This window comes from Callithrix jacchus, chromosome 5, assembly GCF_049354715.1.
Source record: "Callithrix jacchus isolate 240 chromosome 5, calJac240_pri, whole genome shotgun sequence".
Lineage (NCBI taxonomy): Eukaryota > Metazoa > Chordata > Mammalia > Primates > Cebidae > Callithrix > Callithrix jacchus.
The window spans coordinates 85,192,832-85,202,510 of NC_133506.1; the positions used below are offsets into that span (position 1 = coordinate 85,192,832).

A 9,679-nucleotide genomic window follows, 5' to 3' on the forward strand; every position below is an offset into this window, starting at 1 on the left:
AGTTTAGACTACAGGCATGTGCCACCAACACCTTGCTAATTTTTGTATTTTTTGTAGAGATGGGGTTTTGCCATGTTGCCCAGGCTGGTCTTGAACTCCTAGACTAAAGCCATTCGGCCTCCCAAAGTGCTGGATTACAGGTGTGAGTCAGCACTCCCAGCCTCCAGCCTACTTTATGTGACTAACTCCTACTCATTCATTAGGTCACAATTTATCCAGAAAGCCAGCCTGGGTGAGGCACCTGGAGCACTTGCTGGTCGGCTCCCTGCGTCCAAGCATGCAGCACCCTGAACCCTGACAGCCTGTCTACTCCCCACGGCAGCCGGTGTCGCCCTGTTACAGAGTCATGGTCCCTGTATGGAATCTGGTGCCTGCAACATTAGCAGTGCTTAATAAATGTTCATGGAGTGAGCTACTCCGTGCTACACAATAGAACAAATGGGCAAATGTAAAATGGTACCTGAAAATCCAGACTGGCTCACAATTGTTTTTACTTTTTTTTTTTTTGAGACAGAGTCTTGCTCTGTCGCCAGGCACCAGGCTGGAGTGCAGTGGCACAGTCTCGGCTCACTGCAACCTCCGCCTCCCAGCTTCAAGCAATTCTCCTGCCTCAGCCTCCTGAGTAGCTGGGACTACAGGCGCATGCCACCACCATGCCCAGCTAATTTTTATATTTTTAGTAGAGACAGGGTTTCACCATGTTGGCCAGGATGGTCTCAATCTGTTGACCTCGTGATCCACCCACCTCAGCCTCCCAAAGTGCTGGGATTACAGGTGTGAGCCACTGTGCCCTGCTGTTTTTACTTTTATTGGTTCTTTTATTTTTATTTTCTTTTTTTTTTGAGATGGGGTCTTGCTTTGTTGGCCAGGCTGGAGTGCATTGATGCCAACATGGCTCACTGCAGCCTCAACCTCCCAGGCTCAAGTGATCCTTCGACCTCAACTTCCTGCATAGCTAGGGCTTACAGGCATGTGCCACCATACCCAGTTAATTTTCGTTATTTTTAAAATCTATTTTATTTATTTATTTGAGACAGAGTCTTGCACTGTCGCCCAGGCTGGAGTGCAGTAGTGCAACATTGGCTCACTGCAACCTCCACCTCCTGGGTTGGCCAAGCTGGTCTCAAACTCCTGACCTTGTGATTCGTCTACCTTGGCCTCCCAAAGTGTTGAGATTACAGGCGTGAGCCACTTTGCCTGGCCTATTTTTTTTTTTTTTTTTTGAGATGGAGTCTTGCTCTGTTGCCCCCAGGCTGGAGTGCAGTGGGGTAATCTTGATTCACTGCAACCTCCATCTCTCAGGTTTAAGCAATTCTCCTGCCTCAGTCTCCTGAATAGCTGGGATTACAGATGTGTGCCACCATATCCGCCTAATTTTTGTATTTTTCGTAGAGATGGGGTTTCTGGAACTCCTAATCTTAGGTGATCCGCCTGCCTCAGCCTCCCAAAATGTTGGAGTTACAGGCATGAGCCACCGTGCCCAGCCCCAGTTAATTTTAATTTGTTCAGGCTGGTCTTGAACTCCTGGTTTAGGCAATCCTCCCTCCTCAGACTTGCAAAATGCTGGGATTACAGGTATGAGCCACTGCATTTGGCTGACAACATTCTCTCTAACTGGAGTTTAATCTGAAATGTCAATGATCGTTGGGATGTGGAGGCTAAACAGTTTCATTTGAGACATACCTCATGGCACGTGCACACTGTAGAAATGTCTTTTTCATCGAACAATAGAAATGAAAGAATAACTGATCTGTTGCTGTAAAGAAAGAATTGAGATTCTGTTCCCAATCCTTCCTCCCACCCCCTCAACTGTCTTCCTCATAGCCTTCCTAGAGTCATCAGTGGAAACCATTCTTCCACACCAGGAAGCCTCAGAAGTCCCGGCCCCTGGGTGTCAGGTGTTTACTATGGACCGGGTCCCACACAGCATCTCAGGTGACCCACACCATCACCGACCAGGGCAGGTCCCCACGCCACAGATCATGACGCTGGCCGTAGAGGACACACCTGCTCGAGCTCACCCTTTACACTGCCTGTTACTTTTGTGCAAAGGTCCTATTTTTTGCAACTCTGTAAAGGCACCGAGCGAGTCTCATTTTACCTCTCCACATCTTCCCAGAGCCTTCACATAGCACCACCTGACACATCCTTGTTGGTGAGGACACGGATGTGGCCCAGAGCAGACACAACAGAACTCAGAGCTAGAAGAGGCCTGCTGCCCCCACACACTAGCCAACTGCTCCCTTGCAGGGACTTGTACATGCTCTTCCCTTTCTTATTTTATAAATGTCAAAGATTTATCATGTTTACCAACTGAAATACTTGCCCAGCAACTACAGACACAGGGAAAGAATGAAAATGTAAATTTTTAAAATCCTGGCTGGGCATGGTGGCTCACACCTGTAATCCCAGCACTTTGGGAGGCTGAGGCAGATGAATTACCTGAGGTCAGGAGTTCAAGACCAGCCTGGCCAACATGGCAAAATTCCATCTCTATTGAAAATACAAAAAAAAAATTAGCTGGGCGTGGTGGCGTGTGCCTGTATTCCCAGCTACTCCAAAGGCCGAGGCAGGAGAATTGCTTGAACCTTGGAGGTGGAGATTGCAGTGAGCTGAGACTGTGCCACTACACTCCAGCCCTGGCGACAAGAGTGAAACACCATCTAAAAAAAAAAAATCCCAATAATTGGTGTTGTTGAAAAGCGGGTGGAGACTAAAATTCTGTTTATTCAGACAGCATTGCGTAATCTGAAGATGAGAATGACGTAAGAAAGAATTCTGCAACTCATGAGCTTTATGCAAATCCTTACCATAAAGGGAAACACAGCCCCCCCAAAAGTAACGGATTCTTTCTCAGAAAACTCAAATGGTGTCCAAGTTTGGCCTCCCTGCAATTTCTATGCACAGAGTCCTCTCCCTAGGCCAGTCCTTTAGGTATGTAAAGATGCTGTTTCCCCAATGCACGTCTTCTCTTTCTCAAGCTAAGAATCCTTTCAGGTTCCCTAACTGCTCCTCACAGTTCCGCTGCTCTGCCCTCCCCATCCCGACCCAACCCTGCCCTGCCCTGCCCTGCCATCTGGACAGGCTCCAACCCACTCACTTCCTCCTAAAGTACCTTGCACAGAAACAAAGAGCCCCTTACCCTCCTTGATGAGGGTATCTTATTTCTTTAAAAAGACAATGCTAATAACTGTGCTCTGATTAGACCACATTAAGATTGTGTATTTGGTAACCAGCCTGGCCAACATGGCAAAACCCTATCTCTATTAAAAATACAGAAATTGGGCCTTCCGTGGACACCATGAACCACACTGTCCAAACGTTCTTCACTCTCGCCAGCACCCACCATCCCCGGAACTATGAGATGCTGAAGGAGGAACATGAGGTGGCTGCGCTGGGGGCACCCCACAACCCTGCTCCCCCGACATCCACCGTGATCCACATCTGAAGCGAGACCTCCATGCCCAACCACGTCGTCTGGTCCCTGTTCAACACCCTCTTCATGAACTCCTGCTGCCTGGGTTTCATAGAGTTCACCTACTCCGTGAAGTCTAGGGACAGGAAGATGGTAGGCGACCTGACCGGGGCCCAGGCCTACGCCTCCACCGCCAAGTGCCTGAACATCTGGGCCCTGACTTGGGGTATCATCATGACCATTCTGCTGATCATCATCCCAATACTGATTCTGCAAGCCTATCAGTAGATCCAGAGGAATCATCCCGGCCAGGGGCTCTGCCCGTGACCTGTCTCGCACGTGCTCCAGCTTCTGTTCCTCGCCCTGCCCCCAGCCAATCCTGTATCAGCCTTTTACCCTCACACACTTTTCTACATTCATGTTCAATAAAGTGCACGTGTTCCTGGAAAAGAAAAATACAGAAATTAGCCCAGCATGGTGGCACATGCCTGTAATCCCAGCTACTCAGGAGGCTGAGGCAGGAGAAGCACTTGACCCTGGGAGGTGGAGGTTGCAGCTAGCCAAGATTGAGTCATTGCACTCCAGCCTGGGAGACAGAGCCAGATTCTGCCTCAAAAAAAAAAAAAAAAAAGAATGTGTATTTGGGCTGGGTGCAGTGGCTCAGACCTGTAATTCCAACACTTTGGAGGCCAAGGTGGGAAGATCGCTTGAGCAAAGTTCGAGATGAGTATGGGTCACGTAGCAAAACCCCATCTCTACATAAAATATAAAAAATTAGCTGGCTGTGGTGGTTTGCACCTGTGGTCCCAGCTACTTGGGAAGCTGAAGTGGGAGGATCACTTGAGCCCAGGAGGTCGAGCCTGCAGTGAGCTGAGATTGTGTCACTGTACTCCAGCCTGGGCAACAGAGCAAGATCCTGATTTGAGGTAATCTGATAGTTATTTGGGCTAAATTTAACATGGCTTTTAGTTTTTCTGAAACTAAAAACTGTGTATCAGTCCTTGTTCAGAGAATTTACTATATGAGGACACTTGAAATTATTATCCGTGTTTACAGATGAATAAGTGCATGTGTGCATTTATGTTTTGTTTTTATTTTTTAGACACAGGATCCCACTCTGTTGCCCAGGCTACAGTGTATTGGCATGATCATAGCTCATTGCAGCCTAGACTTCCTGGGCTCAAGCAATCCTCCCACCTCAGCCTCCCAAGTAGCTGGAACTGAAGGTGCCCACCAGTAAACCCAGATGAATTTTTATTTTTTTGAGACCGTCTTGCTTTATCACCCAGGCTGGAGTGCAGTGGTGCAATCTTGGCTCACTGCAACCTCTGCCTCCTGAGTTAAAGCAATTCTCCTGCCTCAGTCTCCCAAGTAGCTGGGATGACAGTTGCGCGCCACCACACCAGTTAATTGTTGTATTTTTAGTAGAGATGGCATTTCGCCATGTTGGTCAGGCTGGTCTTGAAATCCTGAATTCAGGTGATTCACCCCCTTTGGTGTCCCAAGGTGCTGTGATTATAGACATGAGCCAATGCGCCCAGCCTAAATTTTTATTTAATTTTATTTTGTTTGTGGAAACAAGGGTATTGCTCTGTTGCCCAGGCTAGCCTTGAACTCCTGGACTTTTTTGGTTTTTTTTTTGAGATGGTGTTTCGCTCTTGTTACCCAAGCTGGAGTGCAATGGCATGATCTCGGCTCACCGCAACCTCCACCTCCTGGGTTCAAGCAATTCTCCTGCCTCAGCCTCCTGAGTAGCTGGGATTACAGGCACGTGCCACCATGCCCAGCTAATTTTTTGTATTTTTAGTAGAGACGGGGTTTCACCATGTTGACCAGGATGGTCTTGATCTCTTGACCTCGTGATCCACCCGCCTCGGCCTCCCAAAGTGCTGGGATTATAGGCGTGAGCCACCGCGCCCAGCAGAAACTCCTGGATTTAATCTATCCTCCTGCTTCAGCCTCCCAACATGTTGGGATTACAGGCATTAGCCACCGTGTCTGACCAAGTGTATGCTTTGAAAAAGACAATGCTAATAATGCCAAAATATTTTTTTTGAGGGATAGGGTAATTATTGATCTTTTGTTTTCTCTATTTTCTGAATTGTCTATTTTTAAAATAAAGAGCTTGTTGCTATAACAGTATGTTTTAGACCAGATTAAAAAGAAATAAATAAAGTGCTTGTAATATCTTCATAACTATAAAACAGTAAGTCATTAAAACTGAGAATAACCCCCCAAAAGGAGGCAATGGTATTTATAGTAAAAAAAAAAAAAAATGCTGGGCATGGTGGCTCATGCCTGTAATCCCAGCACTTTGGAAGGCCGAGGCAGGCAGATCACAAGGCCAAGAGATCGAGACCATCCTGGCCAACATTGTCAAACCCCGTCTCTACTAAACTACAAAAATTAGCTGGGTGTGGTGGCATATGCCTATAGTCCCAGCTACTCGGGAGGCTGAGGCAGGAGAATTGCTTGAAGCTGGGAGGCGGAGGTTACAGTGAGCCAAGATTGTGCCACTGCACTCCAGCCTTGCGCCTGGCGAAAGATTGAGATTCTGTCTCAAAAAAAAAAAAAAAAAAAGAGTCAGCTGGGTGCAGTGGCTCACACTTGTAATGTCAACACATTGGGGGCCAAGCAAGGTGGTTGACGCCTGTAATCCCAGCACTTTGAGAGGCCGAGGCAGACGGATCACCTGAGGTTGGGAGTTTGAGACCAGCCTAACCAACATGGAGAAACCCCATCCCTACTAAAATACAAAATTAGCCGGGTGTGGTGACACATGCCTGTAATCTCATACTCAGGAGGCTGAGGCAGGAGAATCGCTTGAACCCGCGAGGCGGAGGTTGCAGTGAGCTGAGATTCAGCCATTGCACTCCAGCCTGCACAAGAGCAAAACTCTGTCTCAAACACACACACACACACACACACACATTGGGAGGCTGAGGCAAGAGAATCACTTGAACCCAGGAGTTCAAGACCAGCCTGGGCAACATAGTAAGACCCCTGTATCCACAATTTTTTTTTTTTTGAGACAAAGTCTCGCTCTGTCGCCCAGGCTGGAGTGCAGTGGTACAATCTCAGCTCACTGCAACCTCTGCCTCCTGGGTTCAAGTGATTCTTCTGCCTCAGCCTCCCAGGTAGCTGAGATTACAGGTGTTTGACACTGTACCCAGCTAATTTTTTATATTTTTGGTAGAGTTGGGGTTTTACCACGTTGGCCAGGCTGGTCTTGAACTCCTGACCTCAGGTGATCCACCCGCCTCGGCCTCCCAAAGTGCTGGGATTACAGGCGTGAACCACTGCATTTGGCTTCAAATTTCTTTTGTTTTAATACCTTTTTTTTTTTTAGGCAAAGTCTCGCTCTGTAGCCCAGGTTGGAGTGCAGTGGCGTGATCTTAGCTTACTGCAACCTCTGACTCCCAGGTTCAAGTGATTCTTCTGCCTTAACCGCCGAAGTAGCTGAGATTACAGGTATTTGACACTGCACCCAGCTAATTTTTTATATTTTTGGTAGAATTGGGGTTTTACCATGTTGGCCAGGCTGGTCTTGCACTCCCAACTTCAGGTGATACACCTGCCTCAGCCTCCCAAAGTCCTAAGATTACAGGTATGAGCTACTGTGCCAAGCCATGTGTTTTTTGAGACAAAGTCTCACTCTGTTGCCAGGCTAGATAGAGTGCAGTGGCACAATCTTGGCTCACTGCAACCTCTGTCTCCCGGGTTCAAGGGATTCTCTTGCCTTAGCCTCCCAAGTAGCTGGGACTATAAGCATGCACCACCATGCCCAACTGATTTTTGTATTTTTAGTAGAGACGGGGTTTCACCATGTTGGCCAGGATGGTCTTGATCTCCTGACCTTATGATCTGCCCGCCTCAGCCTCCCAAAGTGCTGGGATTACAGGCATGAGCCACCTGGCACAGCCCAAGCCATGTTTTAAAAATTTTTAAATTGTGGTAAAAAGACACATAGTAGAAAACTTACCCTCTCAATGTTTAAGAGTACAGTTTAGGCCAGGCAAGGTGGCTCACGCCTGTCATCCTAGGACTTTGGGAGGCCGAGGCGGGTGGATCACAAGGTCTAGAGATCTAGATCATCCTGGTCAACAAGGTGAAACCCCGTCTCTACTAAAAATACAAAAAATTAGCTGGGCATGGTGGCGCATGCCTGTAATCTCAGCTACTCAGGAGACTGAGGCAGGAGGATTGCCTGAACCCAGGAGGCGGAGGTTGCGGTGAGCCGAGATCTCGCCATTGCACTCCAGCCTGGGTAACAAGAGCGATACTCCGTCTCAAAAAAAAAAATTAGCCGGGCATTGTGGCAGATGCCTCTTATCCCAGCTACTTGGGAGGCTAAGGCAGGGAGAATCGCTTGAACCCGGGAGGCGGAGGTTGCAGTGAGCCAAGATAGTGCCACTGCACTCCAGCCTGGGTGAAAGAGCGAGACTCTGTCTCAAAAACAAACAAAAATAGTACAATTCAGTGGCGTACCTATATGCAATGGTTGTGTAGCAGATCTCCAGAAATTTTTAATCTTACAAAACTAAAACTCCACACCCATTGACAGCTGCCTATTCCCCATGCCCTCCAGTACCTGGCAACCACCACTCTGCATTGTATGATTTTGACTGTTCTTAAGCGGAGTCACACAGTATCTGTCTTTTTGTGGCTGGCTTAATCCACTCGGCATAATGTCCTCAAGTCTCATTCCTGTTGTAGCAGATGTCAGGATTTCCTTCTTTCAAGGCTGAATAGCTTTCTATTGTACGGATGGACCACATTTTATTTTCTTTTTTGTTTGAGATAGAATCTTGCTCTGTCGCCTAGGCTGGGGTGAAGTGGGGACATCTCGGCTCACTGCAACCTCTGCCTCCCAGGTTCAAGTGATTCTCGTGCCTCGGCCTCCTGAGTAGCTGGGATTAGAGGCGCCTGCCACCACACCGGGCTAATTTTTGTATTTTTTGTCAAGATGGGGATTTGCCATGTTACCCAGGCTAGTCTCAAAGTCCTGGGATCAAGTGATCCTCCTGCCTTGGGCCTCCCAAAGTGCTGGGATTATAGGAGTGTGCCACCATGCCCAGCGTTTTTAAAAAATGTTTTATACTGGCCAGGCGCAGTGGCTCATGCCTATAATCCCAGCACTTTGGGAAGCTAAGGTGGGTGGATCATGAGATCAGGATTTCAAGACCAGCGTGGCCAAGATGGTGAAACCCCATCTCTACTAAAAATACAAAAATTAGCCGGGCATGGTGGCAGGTGCCTGTAATCCCAGCTAATCGAGAGGCTGAGGCAGGAGAATCGCTTGAACCCAGGAGGCAGAGGCTGCAATGAGCTGAGATCGGGCCACTGTACTCCAGCCCAGGCAACAGTGCAAGACTCCATCTCAAAAAAAAATTTTTTATACTGTATATATTTTATCTTTTACTGTAGCTTTTGTTTAGATATGTCCGATATACAAATACCACTGTGTTACATTGTCTACAGCATTCAGTATAGAAATGTGCTCTATGGGTCTGTAGTCTAGGAGCAATTGGCTACACCACAGAGCCTATGTGTGCAGCAGGCTATGCTGTCTCGGTTTATGTGAGTTCACTCTGTGATATTTGCACAATGACAGAATCACCTGTTGTGAAGTGTTGCATGATTATAACAGTCCCCACCCTATACCATGTCTCTTCTAGGCCAAAGCCCCCTCCCCAGAGCAGACCTCCAGCACTTCACAGCATGAGCACTAGCTGGTCTCTGATTGGACTGGCCCAGACCCTGAGATCCTTGTTGAGGCTTCTGGTCTCGATCGCTTCCCGGTTGTTTGAATGCGAAGTCAACAGTCCATGGACAATTTGCACTTAGTGTTTCCAGGACTTTTGTAGTTAAACGTGTCTTCAGGTTCCCCAATCTTCCTGCAGACCCCCTGCAGTCAGGGGCTGAGGCTGTCCTTTCTCCCAGCAGCAGCTGGGTACAGGATCTAACATCAGCCTCTGCCTGCTGGGCAGAAGCCACAGCTGCAACACGCTTTCGGAAAAATGGGCCAGGCCAAAGGAGCTCCCTGTCAGTGTTTTTCAGTGTTCCCAGCACAAAGATAAAATTACACTTCCACAGGAGTACACAAACTAAAAATAAAATTTAGAGAAAGCTATCTAGTTCTGTATCATTTTCCCCATGGTCAGGTCCCATTCGGGTCACTGGACATGCACGGAAATCGCTTATGAACAGCTGCTTGGTTCTGCCTTGCCTGGAATTTAAGGCTGTCAGCATCGCCGGCCCTCT

General features: G+C 47.9%; 1 pseudogene; it reads left to right on the top strand.

The window, feature by feature from the left end:
* The first annotated feature begins 3,273 nt into the window (after window positions 1-3,273).
* On the top strand, window positions 3,274-3,811 carry LOC100398577 (interferon-induced transmembrane protein 3 pseudogene; annotated as a pseudogene).
* Window positions 3,812-9,679: the final 5,868 nt, after the last annotated feature.